This window comes from Phallusia mammillata, chromosome 4 (assembly GCF_965637545.1).
Source record: "Phallusia mammillata chromosome 4, kaPhaMamm4.hap1.1, whole genome shotgun sequence".
NCBI lineage: Eukaryota > Metazoa > Chordata > Ascidiacea > Phlebobranchia > Ascidiidae > Phallusia > Phallusia mammillata.
In genome coordinates this window covers 7,412,318-7,428,016 of record NC_137255.1, presented here as the reverse complement: position 1 = coordinate 7,428,016, position 15,699 = coordinate 7,412,318, and the positions used below count along the sequence as shown (strand labels likewise).

Below are 15,699 nucleotides of genomic sequence, written 5' to 3'. Positions count from 1 at the left end.
TGTCGAAATACATATATTTCAGTTACAAGGATGCAAATTTGCATGAGGTCATCAAGCTTCGATGGCGCAGTAGGCAGCGCGTGAGTCTCATAATCTCAAGGCAGTGAGTTCGATCCTCACTCGGGGCAAACTTTTGGTACAATATTTTATTTTCCATCTGCATGAGACAGAGAAAAAATTACACATGGAGTTTTGACAGGTGCAAAGAAATGGCAGCGGTGGGATTCGAACCCACGCCATCGAAATGACTGGTGCCTAAAACCAGCGCCTTAGACCACTCGGCCACGCTACCACATATGAATGGTGGTTTGTTAAGTTAATGTGATCTGGTGCAACAGAGATGGCAAATAACGATGTAGTAGAGGGTTTGCAACCAAAGTTTAGACAAAATTGACCCCGATTAAGAAATAAACACATACCATATGTTGTTGATGAACTCAAGTTTGTATCCAAACAAATTGGCATTGTCTGCATTCGCACATTATTTGTCGAAATACATATATTTCAGTTACAAGGATGCAAATTTGCATGAGGTCATCAAGCTTCGATGGCGCAGTAGGCAGCGCGTGAGTCTCATAATCTCAAGGCAGTGAGTTCGATCCTCACTCGGGGCAAACTTTTGGTACAATATTTTATTTTCCATCTGCATGAGACAGAGAAAAAATTACACATGGAGTTTTGACAGGTGCAAAGAAATGGCAGCGGTGGGATTCGAACCCACGCCATCGAAATGACTGGTGCCTAAAACCAGCGCCTTAGACCACTCGGCCACGCTACCACATATGAATGGTGGTTTGTTAAGTTAATGTGATCTGGTGCAACAGAGATGGCAAATAACGATGTGGTAGAGGGTTTGCAACCAAAGTTTAGACAAAATTTACCCCGATTAAGAAATAAACACATACCACATGTTGTTGATCAACTCAAGTTTGTATCCAAACAAATTGGCATTGTCTGCATTCGCACATTATTGGTCGAAATACATATATTTTAGTTACAAGGATGCAAATTTACATGAGGTCATCAAGCCTCGATGGCGCAGTAGGCAGCGCGTGAGTCTCATAATCTCAAGGTCGTGAATTCGATCCTCACTCGGGGCAAACTTTTGATACAATATTTTATTTTCCGTCTGCATGAGACAGAGAAAAAATTATCCATGTAGTTTTGACAGGTGAAAAGAAATGGCAGCGGCGGGATTCGAACCCACGCCATCGAAATGACTGGTGCCTTAAACCAGCGACTTAGACCACTCGGCCACGCTACCACATGTGAATGATGATTTGTTAAGTTAATGTGATCTGATGCAACAGAGATGGCAAATAACGATGTGGTAGAGGGTTTGCAACCAAAGTTTAGACAAATTTGACCCCGATTAAGAAATAAACACATACCATATAGTTTGTTGATGAACTCAAGTTTGTATCCAAACAAATTGGCATTGTCTGCATTCCCACATTATTTTTCGAAATACATATATTTTAGTTACAAGGATGCAAATTTGCATGAGGTAATCAAGCCTCGATGGCGCAGTAGGCAGCGCGTGAGTCTCATAATCTCAAGGTCGTGAGTTCGATCCTCACTCGGGGCAAACTTTTGGAACAATATTTTATTTTCCAAGTGCATGACACAGAGAAAAAATTACACATGGAGTATTTGACAGGTGCAAAGAAATGGCAGCGGTGGGATTCCAACCCACGCCATCGAAATGACTGGTGCCTAAAACCAGCGCCTTAGACCACTCGGCCACGCTACCACATGAGAAGAGTGTTTTGCTATGTTAGTGTGATCTGATGCAAACAGAGATGGCAAATAACGATGTGGTAGAGGGTTTGCAACCAACGTTTAAACAAATTTGACCCCGATTAAGAAATAAACACATACCATATGTTGTTGATCAACTCAAGTTTGTATCCAAACAAATTGGCATTGTCTGCATTCGCACATTATTTGTCGAAATACATATATTTTAGTTACAAGGATGCAAATTTGCATGAGTACATCAAGCCTCGATGGCGCAGTAGGCAGCGCGTGAGTCTCATAATCTCAAGGTCGTGAGTTCGATCCTCACTCGGGACAAACTTTTGGTACAATATTTTATTTTCCATCTGCATGAGACAGAGAAAAAATTTTACATGGAGTTTTGACAGGTGCAAAGAAATGGCAGCGGTGGGATTCGAACCCACGCCATCGAAATGACTGGTGCCTAAAACCAGCGCCTTAGACCACTCGGCCACGCTACCACATGTGAATGATGGTTTGTTAAGTTAATGTGATCTGATGCAACAGAGATGGCAAATAACGATGTGGTAGAGGGTTTGCAACCAAAGTTTAGACAAAATTGACCCCGATTAAGAAATAAATACATGTAGTTTTGACAGGTGCAAAGAAATGGCAGCGGTGGGATTCGAACCCACGCCATCGAAATGACTGGTGCCTTAAACCAGCGCCTTAGACCACTCGGCCACGCTACCACATGTGAATGATGGTTTGTTAAGTTAATGTGATCTGATGCAACAGAGATGGCAAATAACGATGTAGTAGAGGGTTTGCAACCAAAGTTTAGACAAAATTGACCCCGATTAAGAAATAAACACATACCATATGTTGTTGATGAACTCAAGTTTGTATCCAAACAAATTGGCATTGTCTGCATTCGCACATTATTTGTCGAAATACATATATTTCAGTAACAAGGATGCAAATTTGCATGAGGTCATCAAGCTTCGATGGCGCAGTAGGCAGCGCGTGAGTCTCATAATCTCAAGGTCGTGAGTTCGATCCTCACTCGGGGCAAACTTTTGGTACAATATTTTATTTTCCATCTGCATGAGACAGAGAAAAAATTACACATGGAGTTTTGACAGGTGCAAAGAAATGGCAGCGGTGGGATTCGAACCCACGCCATCCAAATGACTGGTGCCTAAAACCAGCGCCTTAGACCACTCGGCCACGCTACCACATGTGAATGATGGTTTGTTAAGTTAATGTGATCTGGTGCAACAGAGATGGCAAATAACGATGTGGTAGAGGGTTTGCAACCAAAGTTTAGACAAAATTTACCCCGATTAAGAAATAAACACATACCACATGTTGTTGATCAACTCAAGTTTGTATCCAAACAAATTGGCATTGTCTGCATTCGCACATTATTGGTCGAAATACATATATTTTAGTTACAAGGATGCAAATTTACATGAGGTCATCAAGCCTCGATGGCGCAGTAGGCAGCGCGTGAGTCTCATAATCTCAAGGTCGTGAATTCGATCCTCACTCGGGGCAAACTTTTGATACAATATTTTATTTTCCGTCTGCATGAGACAGAGAAAAAATTATCCATGTAGTTTTGACAGGTGAAAAGAAATGGCAGCGGTGGGATTCGAACCCACGCCATCGAAATGAAAGGTGCCTTAAACCAGCGACTTAGACCACTCGGCCACGCTACCACATGTGAATGATGATTTGTTAAGTTAATGTGATCTGATGCAACAGAGATGGCAAATAACGATGTGGTAGAGGGTTTGCAACCAAAGTTTAGACAAATTTGACCCCGATTAAGAAATAAACACATACCATATAGTTTGTTGATCAACTCAAATTTATATCCAAACAAATTGGCATTGTCTGCATTCCCACATTATTTTTCGAAATACATATATTTTAGTTACAAGGATGCAAATTTGCATGAGGTAATCAAGCCTCGATGGCGCAGTAGGCAGCGCGTGAGTCTCATAATCTCAAGGTCGTGAGTTCGATCCTCACTCGGGGCAAACTTTTGGAACAATATTTTATTTTCCAAGTGCATGACACAGAGAAAAAATTACACATGGAGTATTTGACAGGTGCAAAGAAATGGCAGCGGTGGGATTCGAACCCACGCCATCGAAATGACTGGTGCCTAAAACCAGCGCCTTAGACCACTCGGCCACGCTACCACATATGAATGGTGGTTTGTTAAGTTAATGTGATCCGGTGCAACAGAGATGGCAAATAACGATGTAGTAGAGGGTTTGCAACCAAAGTTTAGACAAAATTGACCCCGATTCAGAAATAAACACATACCATATGTTGTTGATGAACTCAAGTTTGTATCCAAACAAATTGGCATTGTCTGCATTCGCACATTATTTGTCGAAATACATATATTTCAGTTACAAGGATGCAAATTTGCATGAGGTCATCAAGCTTCGATGGCGCAGTAGGCAGCGCGTGAGTCTCATAATCTCAAGGTCGTGAGTTCGATCCTCACTCGGGGCAAACTTTTGGAACAATATTTTATTTTCCAAGTGCATGACACAGAGAAAAAATTACACATGGAGTATTTGACAGGTGCAAAGAAATGGCAGCGGTGGGATTCCAACCCACGCCATCGAAATGACTGGTGCCTAAAACCAGCGCCTTAGACCACTCGGCCACGCTACCACATGAGAAGAGTGTTTTGCTATGTTAGTGTGATCTGATGCAAACAGAGATGGCAAATAACGATGTGGTAGAGGGTTTGCAACCAACGTTTAAACAAATTTGACCCCGATTAAGAAATAAACACATACCATATGTTGTTGATCAACTCAAGTTTGTATCCAAACAAATTGGCATTGTCTGCATTCGCACATTATTTGTCGAAATACATATATTTTAGTTACAAGGATGCAAATTTGCATGAGTACATCAAGCCTCGATGGCGCAGTAGGCAGCGCGTGAGTCTCATAATCTCAAGGTCGTGAGTTCGATCCTCACTCGGGACAAACTTTTGGTACAATATTTTATTTTCCATCTGCATGAGACAGAGAAAAAATTTTACATGGAGTTTTGACAGGTGCAAAGAAATGGCAGCGGTGGGATTCGAACCCACGCCATCGAAATGACTGGTGCCTAAAACCAGCGCCTTAGACCACTCGGCCACGCTACCACATGTGAATGATGGTTTGTTAAGTTAATGTGATCTGATGCAACAGAGATGGCAAATAACGATGTGGTAGAGGGTTTGCAACCAAAGTTTAGACAAAATTGACCCCGATTAAGAAATAAATACATGGAGTTTTGACAGGTGCAAAGAAATGGCAGCGGTGGGATTCGAACCCACGCCATCGAAATGACTGGTGCCTTAAACCAGCGCCTTAGACCACTCGGCCACGCTACCACATGTGAATGATGGTTTGTTAAGTTAATGTGATCTGATGCAACAGAGATGGCAAATAACGATGTAGTAGAGGGTTTGCAACCAAAGTTTAGACAAAATTTACCCCGATTAAGAAATAAACACATACCATATGTTGTTGATGAACTCAAGTTTGTATCCAAACAAATTGGCATTGTCTGCATTCGCACATTATTTGTCGAAATACATATATTTCAGTAACAAGGATGCAAATTTGCATGAGGTCATCAAGCTTCGATGGCGCAGTAGGCAGCGCGTGAGTCTCATAATCTCAAGGTCGTGAGTTCGATCCTCACTCGGGGCAAACTTTTGGTACAATATTTTATTTTCCATCTGCATGAGACAGAGAAAAAATTACACATGGAGTTTTGACAGGTGCAAAGAAATGGCAGCGGTGGGATTCGAACCCACGCCATCCAAATGACTGGTGCCTAAAACCAGCGCCTTAGACCACTCGGGCACGCTACCACATGTGAATGATGGTTTGTTAAGTTAATGTGATCTGGTGCAACAGAGATGGCAAATAACGATGTGGTAGAGGGTTTGCAACCAAAGTTTAGACAAAATTTACCCCGATTAAGAAATAAACACATACCACATGTTGTTGATCAACTCAAGTTTGTATCCAAACAAATTGGCATTGTCTGCATTCGCACATTATTGGTCGAAATACATATATTTTAGTTACAAGGATGCAAATTTACATGAGGTCATCAAGCCTCGATGGCGCAGTAGGCAGCGCGTGAGTCTCATAATCTCAAGGTCGTGAATTCGATCCTCACTCGGGGCAAACTTTTGATACAATATTTTATTTTCCGTCTGCATGAGACAGAGAAAAAATTATCCATGTAGTTTTGACAGGTGAAAAGAAATGGCAGCGGTGGGATTCGAACCCACGCCATCGAAATGAAAGGTGCCTTAAACCAGCGACTTAGACCACTCGGCCACGCTACCACATGTGAATGATGATTTGTTAAGTTAATGTGATCTGATGCAACAGAGATGGCAAATAACGATGTGGTAGAGGGTTTGCAACCAAAGTTTAGACAAATTTGACCCCGATTAAGAAATAAACACATACCATATAGTTTGTTGATCAACTCAAATTTATATCCAAACAAATTGGCATTGTCTGCATTCCCACATTATTTTTCGAAATACATATATTTTAGTTACAAGGAAGCAAATTTGCATGAGGTAATCAAGCCTCGATGGCGCAGTAGGCAGCGCGTGAGTCTCATAATCTCAAGGTCGTGAGTTCGATCCTCACTCGGGGCAAACTTTTGGAACAATATTTTATTTTCCAAGTGCATGACACAGAGAAAAAATTACACATGGAGTATTTGACAGGTGCAAAGAAATGGCAGCGGTGGGATTCGAACCCACGCCATCGAAATGACTGGTGCCTAAAACCAGCGCCTTAGACCACTCGGCCACGCTACCACATATGAATGGTGGTTTGTTAAGTTAATGTGATCCGGTGCAACAGAGATGGCAAATAACGATGTAGTAGAGGGTTTGCAACCAAAGTTTAGACAAAATTGACCCCGATTCAGAAATAAACACATACCATATGTTGTTGATGAACTCAAGTTTGTATCCAAACAAATTGGCATTGTCTGCATTCGCACATTATTTGTCGAAATACATATATTTCAGTTACAAGGATGCAAATTTGCATGAGGTCATCAAGCTTCGATGGCGCAGTAGGCAGCGCGTGAGTCTCATAATCTCAAGGCAGTGAGTTCGATCCTCACTCGGGGCAAACTTTTGGTACAATATTTTATTTTCCATCTGCATAAGACAGAGAAAAAATTACACATGGAGTTTTGACAGGTGCAAAGAAATGGCAGCGGTGGGATTCGAACCCACGCCATCGAAATGACTGGTGCCTAAAACCAGCGCCTTAGACCACTCGGCCACGCTACCACATATGAATGGTGGTTTGTTAAGTTAATGTGATCTGGTGCAACAGAGATGGCAAATAACGATGTAGTAGAGGGTTTGCAACCAAAGTTTAGACAAAATTGACCCCGATTAAGAAATAAACACATACCATATGTTGTTGATGAACTCAAGTTTGTATCCAAACAAATTGGCATTGTCTGCATTCGCACATTATTTGTCGAAATACATATATTTCAGTAACAAGGATGCAAATTTGCATGAGGTCATCAAGCTTCGATGGCGCAGTAGGCAGCGCGTGAGTCTCATAATCTCAAGGTCGTGAGTTCGATCCTCACTCGGGGCAAACTTTTGGTACAATATTTTATTTTCCATCTGCATGAGACAGAGAAAAAATTACACATGGAGTTTTGACAGGTGCAAAGAAATGGCAGCGGTGGGATTCGAACCCACGCCATCGAAATGACTGGTGCCTAAAACCAGCGCCTTAGACCACTCGGCCACGCTACCACATGTGAATGATGGTTTGTTAAGTTAATGTGATCTGGTGCAACAGAGATGGCAAATAACGATGTGGTAGAGGGTTTGCAACCAAAGTTTAGACAAAATTTACCCCGATTAAGAAATAAACACATACCACATGTTGTTGATCAACTCAAGTTTGTATACAAACAAATTGGCATTGTCTGCATTCGCACATTATTGGTCGAAATACATATATTTTAGTTACAAGGATGCAAATTTACATGAGGTCATCAAGCCTCGATGGCGCAGTAGGCAGCGCGTGAGTCTCATAATCTCAAGGTCGTGAATTCGATCCTCACTCGGGGCAAACTTTTGATACAATATTTTATTTTCCGTCTGCATGAGACAGAGAAAAAATTATCCATGTAGTTTTGACAGGTGAAAAGAAATGGCAGCGGCGGGATTCGAACCCACGCCATCGAAATGAAAGGTGCCTTAAACCAGCGACTTAGACCACTCGGCCACGCTACCACATGTGAATGATGATTTGTTAAGTTAATGTGATCTGATGCAACAGAGATGGCAAATAACGATGTGGTAGAGGGTTTGCAACCAAAGTTTAGACAAATTTGACCCCGATTAAGAAATAAACACATACCATATAGTTTGTTGATCAACTCAAATTTATATCCAAACAAATTGGCATTGTCTGCATTCCCACATTATTTTTCGAAATACATATATTTTAGTTACAAGGATGCAAATTTGCATGAGGTAATCAAGCCTCGATGGCGCAGTAGGCAGCGCGTGAGTCTCATAATCTCAAGGTCGTGAGTTCGATCCTCACTCGGGGCAAACTTTTGGAACAATATTTTATTTTCCAAGTGCATGACACAGAGAAAAAATTACACATGGAGTATTTGACAGGTGCAAAGAAATGGCAGCGGTGGGATTCCAACCCACGCCATCGAAATGACTGGTGCCTAAAACCAGCGCCTTAGACCACTCGGCCACGCTACCACATGAGAAGAGTGTTTTGCTATGTTAGTGTGATCTGATGCAAACATAGATGGCAAATAACGATGTGGTAGAGGGTTTGCAACCAACGTTTAAACAAATTTGACCCCGATTAAGAAATAAACACATACCATATGTTGTTGATCAACTCAAGTTTGTATCCAAACAAATTGGCATTGTCTGCATTCGCACATTATTTGTCGAAATACATATATTTTAGTTACAAGGATGCAAATTTGCATGAGTACATCAAGCCTCGATGGCGCAGTAGGCAGCGCGTGAGTCTCATAATCTCAAGGTCGTGAGTTCGATCCTCACTCGGGACAAACTTTTGGTACAATATTTTATTTTCCATCTGCATGAGACAGAGAAAAAATTTTACATGGAGTTTTGACAGGTGCAAAGAAATGGCAGCGGTGGGATTCGAACCCACGCCATCGAAATGACTGGTGCCTAAAACCAGCGCCTTAGACCACTCGGCCACGCTACCACATGTGAATGATGGTTTGTTAAGTTAATGTGATCTGATGCAACAGAGATGGCAAATAACGATGTGGTAGAGGGTTTGCAACCAAAGTTTAGACAAAATTGACCCCGAAGAAGAAATAAATACATGGAGTTTTGACAGGTGCAAAGAAATGGCAGCGGTGGGATTCGAACCCACGCCATCGAAATGACTGGTGCCTTAAACCAGCGCCTTAGACCACTCGGCCACGCTACCACATGTGAATGATGGTTTGTTAAGTTAATGTGATCTGATGCAACAGAGATGGCAAATAACGATGTAGTAGAGGGTTTGCAACCAAAGTTTAGACAAAATTGACCCCGATTAAGAAATAAACACATACCATATGTTTTTGATGAACTCAAGTTTGTATCCAAACAAATTGGCATTGTCTGCATTCGCACATTATTTGTCGAAATACATATATTTCAGTTACAAGGATGCAAATTTGCATGAGGTCATCAAGCTACGATGGCGCAGTAGGCAGCGCGTGAGTCTCATAATCTCAAGGTCGTGAGTTCGATCCTCACTCGGGGCAAACTTTTGGTACAATATTTTATTTTCCGTCTGCATGAGACAGAGAAAAAATTATACATGGAGTTTTTGACAGGTGCAAAGAAATGGCAGCGGTGGGATTCGAACCCACGCCATCGAAATGACTGGTGCCTAAAACCAGCGCCTAAGACCACTCGGCCACGCTACCACATGAGAAGAGTGTTTTGCTATGTTAATGTGATCTGATGCAAACATAGATGGCAAATAACGATGTGGTAGAGGGTTTGCAACCAACGTTTAAACAAATTTGACCCCGATTAAGAAATAAACACATACCATATGTTGTTGATCAACTCAAGTTTGTATCCAAACAAATTGGCATTGTCTGCATTCGCACATTATTTGTCGAAATACATATATTTTAGTTACAAGGATGCAAATTTGCATGAGTACATCAAGCCTCGATGGCGCAGTAGGCAGCGCGTGAGTCTCATAATCTCAAGGTCGTGAGTTCGATCCTCACTCGGGACAAACTTTTGGTACAATATTTTATTTTCCATCTGCATGAGACAGAGAAAAAATTTTACATGGAGTTTTGACAGGTGCAAAGAAATGGCAGCGGTGGGATTCGAACCCACGCCATCGAAATGACTGGTGCCTAAAACCAGCGCCTTAGACCACTCGGCCACGCTACCACATGTGAATGATGGTTTGTTATGTTAATGTGATCTGATGCAACAGAGATGGCAAATAACGATGTAGTAGAGGGTTTGCAACCAAAGTTTAGACAAAATTTACCCCGATTTAGAAATAAACACATACCATATAGTTTGTTGATCAACTCAAGTTTGTATCCAAACAAATTGGCATTGTCTGCATTCGCACATTATTTGTCGAAATACATATATTTCAGTTACAAGGATGCAAATTTACATGAGGTCATCAAGCCTCGATGGCGCAGTAGGCAGCGCGTGAGTCCCATAATCTCAAGGTCGTGAATTCGATCCTCACTCGGGGCAAACTTTTGGTACAATATTTTATTTTCCGTCTGCATGAGACAGAGAAAAAATTATACATGGAGTTTTTGACAGGTGCAAAGAAATGGCAGCGGTGGGATTCGAACCCACGCCATCGAAATGACTGATGCCTAAAACCAGCGCCTTAGACCACCCGGCCACGCTACCAAATGAGAACAGTGTTTTGCTAAGTTAATGTGATCTGATGCAACAGAGATGGCAAATAACGATGTGGTAGAGGGTTTGCAACCAAAGTTTAGACAAAATTGACACCGAAGAAGAAATGAACACATGGAGTTTTGACAGGTGCAAAGAAATGGCAGCGGTGGGATTCGAACCCACGCCATCGAAATGACTGGTGCCTAAAACCAGCGCCTTAGACCACTCGGCCACGCTACCACATGTGAATGATGGTTTGTTAAGTTAATGTGATCTGATGCAACAGAGATGGCAAATTACGATGTAGTAGAGGGTTTGCAACCAAAGTTTAGACAAAATTGACCCCGATTAAGAAATAAACACATACCATATGTTGTTGATCAACTCAAGTTTGTATCCAAACAAATAGGCATTGTCTGCATTCGCACATTATTTGTCGAAATACATATATTTTAGTTACAAGGATGCAAATTTGCATGAGGTCATCAAGCCTCGATGGCGCAGTAGGCAGCGCGTGAGTCTCATAATCTCAAGGTCGTGAGTTCGATCCTCACTCGGGGCAAACTTTTGGTACAATATTTTATTTTCCGTCTGCATGAGACAGAGAAAAAATTATACATGGAGTTTTTGACAGGTGCAAAGAAATGGCAGCGGTGGGATTCGAACCCACGCCATCGAAATGACTGGTGCCTAAAACCAGCGCCTAAGACCACCCGGCCACGCTACCAAATGAGAACAGTGTTTTGCTAAGTTAATGTGATCTGATGCAACAGAGATGGCAAATAACGATGTGGTAGAGGGTTTGCAACCAAAGTTTAGACAAAATTGACCCAGAAGAAGAAATAAACACATACCATATGTTGTTGATCAACTCAAGTTTGTATCCAAACAAATTGGCATTGTCTGCATTCCCACATTATTTTTCGAAATACATATATTTTAGTCACAATGATGCAAATTTGAATGAGTACATCAAGCGTCGATGGCGCAGTAGGCAGCGCGTGAGTCTCATAATCTCAAAGTCATGAGTTCGTTCCTTACTCAGGCCAAATTTTGGTACAATATTTTATTTTCCATCTGCATGAGACAGAGAAAAAATTACACATGGAGTTTTGACAGGTGCAAAGAAATGGCAGCGGTGGGATTCGAACCCACGCCATCGAAATGACTGGTGCCTAAAACCAGCGCCTTAGACCACTCGGCCACGCTACCACATATGAATGATGGTTTGTTAAGTTAATGTGATCTGGTGCAACAGAGATGTCAAATAACGATGTGGTAGAGGGTTTGCAACCAAAGTTTAGACAAAATTGACCCCGATTAAGAAATAAACACATACCACATGTTGTTGATCAACTCAAGTTTGTATCCAAACAAATTGGCATTGTCTGCATTCGCACATTATTTGTCGAAATACATATATTTTAGTTACAAGGATGCAAATTTACATGAGGTCATCAAGCCTCGATGGCGCAGTAGGCAGCGCGTGAGTCTCATAATCTCAAGGTCGTGAGTTCGATCCTCACTCGGGGCAAACTTTTGATACAATATATTATTTTCCGTCTGCATGAGACAGAGAAAAAATTATCCATGTAGTTTTGACAGGTGCAAAGAAATGGCAGCGGTGGGATTCGAACCCACGCCATCGAAATGAATGGTGCCTTAAACCAGCGACTTAGACCACTCGGCCACGCTACCACATGCGAATGATGGTTTGTTAAGTTAATGTGATCTGATGCAACAGAGATGGCAAATAACGATGTGGTAGAGGGTTTGCAACCAAAGTTTAGACAAATTTGACCCCGATTAAGAAATAAACACATACCATATAGTTTGTTGATCAACTCAAATTTATATCCAAACAAATTGGCATTGTCTGCATTCCCACATTATTTTTCGAAATACATATATTTTAGTTACAAGGATGCAAATTTGCATGAGGTAATCAAGCCTCGATGGCGCAGTAGGCAGCGCGTGAGTCTCATAATCTCAAGGTCGTGAGTTCGATCCTCACTCGGGGCAAACTTTTGGAACAATATTTTATTTTCCAAGTGCATGGGAAAGAGAAAAAATTATACATGGAGTTTTGACAGGTGCAAAGAAATGGCAGCGGTGGGATTCGAACCCACGCCATCGAAATGACTGGTGCTTTAAACCAACGACTTAGACCACTCGGCCACGCTACCACATGTGAATGATGGTTTGTTAAGTTAATGTGATCTGATGCAACAGAGATGGCAAATAACGATGTAGTAGAGGGTTTGCAACCAAAGTTTAGACAAAATTGACCCCGATTAAGAAATAAACACATACCGTATGTTGTTGATGAACTCAAGTTTGTATCCAAACAAATTGGCATTGTCTGCATTCGCACATTATTTGTCGAAATACATATATTTCAGTTACAAGGATGCAAATTTGCATGAGGTCATCAAGCTTCGATGGCGCAGTAGGCAGCGCGTGAGTCTCATAATCTCAAGGTCGTGAGTTCGATCCTCACTCGGGGCAAACTTTTGGTACAATATTTTATTTTCCATCTGCATGAGACAGAGAAAAAATTACACATGGAGTTTTGACAGGTGCAAAGAAATGGCAGCGGTGGGATTCGTACCCACGCCATCGAAATGACTGGTGCCTAAAACCAGCGCCTTAGACCACTCGGCCACGCTACCACATGTGAATGATGGTTTGTTAAGTTAATGTGATCTGATGCAACAGAGATGGCAAATAACGATGTAGTAGAGGGTTTGCAACCAAAGTTTAGACAAAATTTACCCCGATTAAGAAATAAACACATACCACATGATGTTGATCAACTCAAGTTTGTATCCAAACAAATTGGCATTGTCTGCATTCGCACATTATTGGTCGAAATACATATATTTTAGTTACAAGGATGCAAATTTACATGAGGTCATCAAGCCTCGATGGCGCAGTAGGCAGCGCGTGAGTCTCATAATCTCAAGGTCGTGAGTTCGATCCTCACTCGGGGCAAACTTTTGATACAATATATTATTTTCCGTCTGCATGAGACAGAGAAAAAATTATCCATGTAGTTTTGACAGGTGCAAAGAAATGGCAGCGGTGGGATTCGAACCCACGCCATCGAAATGAATGGTGCCTTAAACCAGCGACTTAGACCACTCGGCCACGCTACCACATGTGAATGATGGTTTGTTAAGTTAATGTGATCTGATGCAACAGAGATGGCAAATAATGATGTGGTAGAGGGTTTGCAACCAAAGTTTAGACAAATTTGACCCCGATTAAGAAATAAACACATACCATATAGTTTGTTGATCAACTCAAATTTATATCCAAACAAATTGGCATTGTCTGCATTCCCACATTATTTTTCGAAATACATATATTTTAGTTACAAGGATGCAAATTTGCATGAGGTAATCAAGCCTCGATGGCGCAGTAGGCAGCGCGTGAGTCTCATAATCTCAAGGTCGTGAGTTCGATCCTCACTCGGGGCAAACTTTTGGTACAATATTTTATTTTCCATCTGCATGAGACAGAGAAAAAATTATACATGGAGTTTTGACAGGTGCAAAGAAATGGCAGCGGTGGGATTCGAACCCACGCCATCGAAATGACTGGTGCTTTAAACCAGCGACTTAGACAACTCGGCCACGCTACCACATGTGAATGATGGTTTGTTAAGTTAATGTGATCTGATGCAACAGAGATGGCAAATAACGATGTAGTAGAGGGTTTGCAACCAAAGTTTAGACAAAATTGACCCCGATTAAGAAATAAACACATACCATATGTTGTTGATGAACTCAAGTTTGTATCCAAACAAATTGGCATTGTCTGCATTCGCACATTATTTGTCGAAATACATATATTTTAGTTACAAGGATGCAAATTTGCATGAGGTCATCAAGCTTCGATGGCGCAGTAGGCAGCGCGTGAGTCTCATAATCTCAAGGTCGTGAGTTCGATCCTCACTCGGGGCAAACTTTTGGTACAATATTTTATTTTCCATCTGCATGAGACAGAGAAAAAATTACACATGGAGTTTTGACAGGTGCAAAGAAATGGCAGCGGTGGGATTCGAACCCACGCCATCGAAATGACTGGTGCCTAAAACCAGCGCCTTAGACCACTCGGCCACGCTACCACATGTGAATGATGGTTTGTTAAGTTAATGTGATCTGATGCAACAGAGATGGCAAATAACGATGTAGTAGAGGGTTTGCAACCAAAGTTTAGACAAAATTTACCCCGATTAAGAAATAAACACATACCATATGTTGTTGATGAACTCAAGTTTGTATCCAAACAAATTGGCATTGTCTGCATTCGCACATTATTTGTCGAAATACATATATTTTAGTTACAAGGATGCAAATTTGCATGAGGTCATCAAGCCTCGATGGCGCAGTAGGCAGCGCGTGAGTCTCATAATCTCAAGGTCGTGAGTTCGATCCTCACTCGGGGCAAACTTTTGGAACAATATTTTATTTTCCAAGTGCATGAGACAGAGAAAAAATTACACATGGAGTATTTGACAGGTGCAAAGAAATGGCAGCGGTGGGATTCCAACCCACGCCATCGAAATGACTGGTGCCTAAAACCAGCGCCTTAGACCACTCGGCCACGCTACCACATGAGAAGAGTGTTTTGCTATGTTAATGTGATCTGATGCAAACATAGATGGCAAATAACGATGTGGTAGAGGGTTTGCAACCAACGTTCAAACAAATTTGACCCCGATTAAGAAATAAACACATACCATATGTTGTTGATCAACTCAAGTTTGTATCCAAACAAATTGGCATTGTCTGCATTCGCACATTATTTGTCGAAATACATATATTTTAGTTACAAGGATGCAAATTTGCATGAGTACATCAAGCCTCGATGGCGCAGTAGGCAGCGCGTGAGTCTCATAATCTCAAGGTCGGGAGTTCGATCCTCACTCGGGACAAACTTTTGGTACAATATTTTATTTTCCATCTGCATGAGAC

At 41.6% G+C, this 15,699-nt stretch overlaps 46 non-coding genes across 46 annotated transcripts; 20 read left to right on the top strand and 26 right to left on the bottom strand.

The window, feature by feature from the left end:
• Positions 1-210: 210 nt before the first annotated feature.
• Positions 211-292, bottom strand: Trnal-uag (transfer RNA leucine (anticodon UAG)). The gene has a single exon. It is a non-coding gene; the product is annotated as a tRNA-Leu (tRNA).
• A 404-nt stretch (positions 293-696) lies between these two features.
• On the bottom strand, positions 697-778 carry Trnal-uag (transfer RNA leucine (anticodon UAG)). The gene has a single exon. It is a non-coding gene; the product is annotated as a tRNA-Leu (tRNA).
• Positions 779-1,182: 404 nt separating this feature from the next.
• Positions 1,183-1,264, bottom strand: Trnal-aag (transfer RNA leucine (anticodon AAG)). Its single transcript has one exon. It is a non-coding gene; the product is annotated as a tRNA-Leu (tRNA).
• Positions 1,265-1,515: 251 nt separating this feature from the next.
• Positions 1,516-1,588, top strand: Trnam-cau (transfer RNA methionine (anticodon CAU)). Its single transcript has one exon. It is a non-coding gene; the product is annotated as a tRNA-Met (tRNA).
• Positions 1,589-1,671: 83 nt separating this feature from the next.
• Positions 1,672-1,753, bottom strand: Trnal-uag (transfer RNA leucine (anticodon UAG)). The gene has a single exon. It is a non-coding gene; the product is annotated as a tRNA-Leu (tRNA).
• A 250-nt stretch (positions 1,754-2,003) lies between these two features.
• On the top strand, positions 2,004-2,076 carry Trnam-cau (transfer RNA methionine (anticodon CAU)). Its single transcript has one exon. It is a non-coding gene; the product is annotated as a tRNA-Met (tRNA).
• An 82-nt stretch (positions 2,077-2,158) lies between these two features.
• On the bottom strand, positions 2,159-2,240 carry Trnal-uag (transfer RNA leucine (anticodon UAG)). Its single transcript has one exon. It is a non-coding gene; the product is annotated as a tRNA-Leu (tRNA).
• Positions 2,241-2,389: 149 nt separating this feature from the next.
• Trnal-aag (transfer RNA leucine (anticodon AAG)) lies at positions 2,390-2,471 on the bottom strand. The gene has a single exon. It is a non-coding gene; the product is annotated as a tRNA-Leu (tRNA).
• A 249-nt stretch (positions 2,472-2,720) lies between these two features.
• Positions 2,721-2,793, top strand: Trnam-cau (transfer RNA methionine (anticodon CAU)). The gene has a single exon. It is a non-coding gene; the product is annotated as a tRNA-Met (tRNA).
• An 82-nt stretch (positions 2,794-2,875) lies between these two features.
• Trnal-uag (transfer RNA leucine (anticodon UAG)) lies at positions 2,876-2,957 on the bottom strand. Its single transcript has one exon. It is a non-coding gene; the product is annotated as a tRNA-Leu (tRNA).
• Positions 2,958-3,694: 737 nt separating this feature from the next.
• On the top strand, positions 3,695-3,767 carry Trnam-cau (transfer RNA methionine (anticodon CAU)). Its single transcript has one exon. It is a non-coding gene; the product is annotated as a tRNA-Met (tRNA).
• Positions 3,768-3,850: 83 nt separating this feature from the next.
• Positions 3,851-3,932, bottom strand: Trnal-uag (transfer RNA leucine (anticodon UAG)). Its single transcript has one exon. It is a non-coding gene; the product is annotated as a tRNA-Leu (tRNA).
• A 249-nt stretch (positions 3,933-4,181) lies between these two features.
• Positions 4,182-4,254, top strand: Trnam-cau (transfer RNA methionine (anticodon CAU)). Its single transcript has one exon. It is a non-coding gene; the product is annotated as a tRNA-Met (tRNA).
• An 83-nt stretch (positions 4,255-4,337) lies between these two features.
• Positions 4,338-4,419, bottom strand: Trnal-uag (transfer RNA leucine (anticodon UAG)). The gene has a single exon. It is a non-coding gene; the product is annotated as a tRNA-Leu (tRNA).
• Positions 4,420-4,669: 250 nt separating this feature from the next.
• Trnam-cau (transfer RNA methionine (anticodon CAU)) lies at positions 4,670-4,742 on the top strand. The gene has a single exon. It is a non-coding gene; the product is annotated as a tRNA-Met (tRNA).
• An 82-nt stretch (positions 4,743-4,824) lies between these two features.
• Trnal-uag (transfer RNA leucine (anticodon UAG)) lies at positions 4,825-4,906 on the bottom strand. The gene has a single exon. It is a non-coding gene; the product is annotated as a tRNA-Leu (tRNA).
• Positions 4,907-5,055: 149 nt separating this feature from the next.
• Trnal-aag (transfer RNA leucine (anticodon AAG)) lies at positions 5,056-5,137 on the bottom strand. Its single transcript has one exon. It is a non-coding gene; the product is annotated as a tRNA-Leu (tRNA).
• Positions 5,138-5,386: 249 nt separating this feature from the next.
• On the top strand, positions 5,387-5,459 carry Trnam-cau (transfer RNA methionine (anticodon CAU)). Its single transcript has one exon. It is a non-coding gene; the product is annotated as a tRNA-Met (tRNA).
• Positions 5,460-5,541: 82 nt separating this feature from the next.
• On the bottom strand, positions 5,542-5,623 carry Trnal-uag (transfer RNA leucine (anticodon UAG)). Its single transcript has one exon. It is a non-coding gene; the product is annotated as a tRNA-Leu (tRNA).
• Positions 5,624-6,360: 737 nt separating this feature from the next.
• Positions 6,361-6,433, top strand: Trnam-cau (transfer RNA methionine (anticodon CAU)). The gene has a single exon. It is a non-coding gene; the product is annotated as a tRNA-Met (tRNA).
• An 83-nt stretch (positions 6,434-6,516) lies between these two features.
• Trnal-uag (transfer RNA leucine (anticodon UAG)) lies at positions 6,517-6,598 on the bottom strand. The gene has a single exon. It is a non-coding gene; the product is annotated as a tRNA-Leu (tRNA).
• A 404-nt stretch (positions 6,599-7,002) lies between these two features.
• Trnal-uag (transfer RNA leucine (anticodon UAG)) lies at positions 7,003-7,084 on the bottom strand. The gene has a single exon. It is a non-coding gene; the product is annotated as a tRNA-Leu (tRNA).
• A 249-nt stretch (positions 7,085-7,333) lies between these two features.
• On the top strand, positions 7,334-7,406 carry Trnam-cau (transfer RNA methionine (anticodon CAU)). Its single transcript has one exon. It is a non-coding gene; the product is annotated as a tRNA-Met (tRNA).
• An 82-nt stretch (positions 7,407-7,488) lies between these two features.
• On the bottom strand, positions 7,489-7,570 carry Trnal-uag (transfer RNA leucine (anticodon UAG)). Its single transcript has one exon. It is a non-coding gene; the product is annotated as a tRNA-Leu (tRNA).
• Positions 7,571-8,307: 737 nt separating this feature from the next.
• Positions 8,308-8,380, top strand: Trnam-cau (transfer RNA methionine (anticodon CAU)). Its single transcript has one exon. It is a non-coding gene; the product is annotated as a tRNA-Met (tRNA).
• An 83-nt stretch (positions 8,381-8,463) lies between these two features.
• Trnal-uag (transfer RNA leucine (anticodon UAG)) lies at positions 8,464-8,545 on the bottom strand. Its single transcript has one exon. It is a non-coding gene; the product is annotated as a tRNA-Leu (tRNA).
• A 250-nt stretch (positions 8,546-8,795) lies between these two features.
• Positions 8,796-8,868, top strand: Trnam-cau (transfer RNA methionine (anticodon CAU)). The gene has a single exon. It is a non-coding gene; the product is annotated as a tRNA-Met (tRNA).
• An 82-nt stretch (positions 8,869-8,950) lies between these two features.
• On the bottom strand, positions 8,951-9,032 carry Trnal-uag (transfer RNA leucine (anticodon UAG)). The gene has a single exon. It is a non-coding gene; the product is annotated as a tRNA-Leu (tRNA).
• A 149-nt stretch (positions 9,033-9,181) lies between these two features.
• Positions 9,182-9,263, bottom strand: Trnal-aag (transfer RNA leucine (anticodon AAG)). Its single transcript has one exon. It is a non-coding gene; the product is annotated as a tRNA-Leu (tRNA).
• A 405-nt stretch (positions 9,264-9,668) lies between these two features.
• Trnal-uag (transfer RNA leucine (anticodon UAG)) lies at positions 9,669-9,750 on the bottom strand. Its single transcript has one exon. It is a non-coding gene; the product is annotated as a tRNA-Leu (tRNA).
• Positions 9,751-10,000: 250 nt separating this feature from the next.
• Trnam-cau (transfer RNA methionine (anticodon CAU)) lies at positions 10,001-10,073 on the top strand. The gene has a single exon. It is a non-coding gene; the product is annotated as a tRNA-Met (tRNA).
• Positions 10,074-10,155: 82 nt separating this feature from the next.
• Positions 10,156-10,237, bottom strand: Trnal-uag (transfer RNA leucine (anticodon UAG)). The gene has a single exon. It is a non-coding gene; the product is annotated as a tRNA-Leu (tRNA).
• A 638-nt stretch (positions 10,238-10,875) lies between these two features.
• On the bottom strand, positions 10,876-10,957 carry Trnal-uag (transfer RNA leucine (anticodon UAG)). Its single transcript has one exon. It is a non-coding gene; the product is annotated as a tRNA-Leu (tRNA).
• Positions 10,958-11,206: 249 nt separating this feature from the next.
• On the top strand, positions 11,207-11,279 carry Trnam-cau (transfer RNA methionine (anticodon CAU)). Its single transcript has one exon. It is a non-coding gene; the product is annotated as a tRNA-Met (tRNA).
• A 568-nt stretch (positions 11,280-11,847) lies between these two features.
• On the bottom strand, positions 11,848-11,929 carry Trnal-uag (transfer RNA leucine (anticodon UAG)). Its single transcript has one exon. It is a non-coding gene; the product is annotated as a tRNA-Leu (tRNA).
• A 249-nt stretch (positions 11,930-12,178) lies between these two features.
• Positions 12,179-12,251, top strand: Trnam-cau (transfer RNA methionine (anticodon CAU)). Its single transcript has one exon. It is a non-coding gene; the product is annotated as a tRNA-Met (tRNA).
• Positions 12,252-12,666: 415 nt separating this feature from the next.
• Trnam-cau (transfer RNA methionine (anticodon CAU)) lies at positions 12,667-12,739 on the top strand. The gene has a single exon. It is a non-coding gene; the product is annotated as a tRNA-Met (tRNA).
• An 82-nt stretch (positions 12,740-12,821) lies between these two features.
• On the bottom strand, positions 12,822-12,903 carry Trnaf-aaa (transfer RNA phenylalanine (anticodon AAA)). The gene has a single exon. It is a non-coding gene; the product is annotated as a tRNA-Phe (tRNA).
• Positions 12,904-13,152: 249 nt separating this feature from the next.
• On the top strand, positions 13,153-13,225 carry Trnam-cau (transfer RNA methionine (anticodon CAU)). The gene has a single exon. It is a non-coding gene; the product is annotated as a tRNA-Met (tRNA).
• An 82-nt stretch (positions 13,226-13,307) lies between these two features.
• Trnal-uag (transfer RNA leucine (anticodon UAG)) lies at positions 13,308-13,389 on the bottom strand. The gene has a single exon. It is a non-coding gene; the product is annotated as a tRNA-Leu (tRNA).
• Positions 13,390-13,638: 249 nt separating this feature from the next.
• Positions 13,639-13,711, top strand: Trnam-cau (transfer RNA methionine (anticodon CAU)). Its single transcript has one exon. It is a non-coding gene; the product is annotated as a tRNA-Met (tRNA).
• Positions 13,712-14,126: 415 nt separating this feature from the next.
• Positions 14,127-14,199, top strand: Trnam-cau (transfer RNA methionine (anticodon CAU)). The gene has a single exon. It is a non-coding gene; the product is annotated as a tRNA-Met (tRNA).
• Positions 14,200-14,612: 413 nt separating this feature from the next.
• On the top strand, positions 14,613-14,685 carry Trnam-cau (transfer RNA methionine (anticodon CAU)). Its single transcript has one exon. It is a non-coding gene; the product is annotated as a tRNA-Met (tRNA).
• An 82-nt stretch (positions 14,686-14,767) lies between these two features.
• Positions 14,768-14,849, bottom strand: Trnal-uag (transfer RNA leucine (anticodon UAG)). The gene has a single exon. It is a non-coding gene; the product is annotated as a tRNA-Leu (tRNA).
• A 249-nt stretch (positions 14,850-15,098) lies between these two features.
• On the top strand, positions 15,099-15,171 carry Trnam-cau (transfer RNA methionine (anticodon CAU)). The gene has a single exon. It is a non-coding gene; the product is annotated as a tRNA-Met (tRNA).
• An 83-nt stretch (positions 15,172-15,254) lies between these two features.
• Positions 15,255-15,336, bottom strand: Trnal-uag (transfer RNA leucine (anticodon UAG)). Its single transcript has one exon. It is a non-coding gene; the product is annotated as a tRNA-Leu (tRNA).
• Between the last annotated feature and the right edge of the window lie 363 nt (positions 15,337-15,699).